The following is a 1076-nucleotide window of genomic DNA, read 5'->3' on the forward strand; positions in this document are numbered from 1 at the left end:
CAGCGAAGCGCTTATTCCGCTGAGCCATCTCCCCAGCCCCAGACCTGAAAGTAATTTAAGAAAACAAATGTGCACCCAAATTCAAAGAGAACAATGATTACACAGTAGCAATCAGTTTGGACATCTCAGAAGGGTAATAATAATTCACTACGCACTTTTTTTTTTTTTTCTAACACCTGGTATCAAACTCAGGACACTGTGCTTGCTAGGCGGACATGTAAGCTGCCAAGCTATCTCCCTGGTCTACTATGCACTTCTAAAGGTGAGGGAAATCTATAGCTTTTTAAAGAGTAGGAGCAGCTAGAAGAATCCCCTTATTTCTGTTTTTCTTATGAGGTACCCTACAGCCAGTGGTTGAGGCTCTCTAGTTCAGTAAAAATCGTGCCACTGGCTGGACAGAGGTTTGGATGGGTGGTCAGTCAGTCCCACTTGCGAGGCCTGTCCACTGGCCGGAGAAAGTTTCCTTAAACAGATGGCCTTCTCAATGGCCTTGAGAGGAAGATGGGCCGAGAATGTATCCTGCATGATTTTCGTCACTTACTATTTGCTGGTGTTTCATGGTCACAATTTGCCATAGCTTTAGCAACAGCAGAATGATGGAAAATTTGTTGTCTAACAAAGTGTTTCTTCTCCCTGCACAGCACGAATAATCAAAGAATGACCAAGTAATAGGATCAATTGTATATTTTTTGTTACCTCTCTTTTGCTTGAAGACTCTCTTGTTAGAGGTGACAACACCTTAGTGTTTCAGTTCTACTCTCTTGCACATTGAAACCTAGGAAAGAAACACTTATAGTCACTTGCTGCTGACTACTACGAACAAAAAATTCAATTTTCTCATTAAATTGCTTTCATTTATTATACTTAGTGTTGACCACCAATCACTCTTTTCCTCCATTTCACAAGCAGCACAAACACATCTTTCAAAAACCCTTATACATGATGGCACCGTATAAGTTATCATCTTTAATAAGGCAGTTTTGAGAGTGAAGTGGAACAATGAAAGAATGTGAGGTATACAGACTCGAAACACTTATTCATTGATGTGTTAGCTGGTCAATTATCTTTTCTGATAT

Source organism: Octodon degus, unplaced genomic scaffold (genome assembly GCF_000260255.1).
Source record: "Octodon degus isolate 3935 unplaced genomic scaffold, OctDeg1.0 scaffold00068, whole genome shotgun sequence".
NCBI classification, from domain to species: Eukaryota; Metazoa; Chordata; class Mammalia; order Rodentia; family Octodontidae; genus Octodon; species Octodon degus.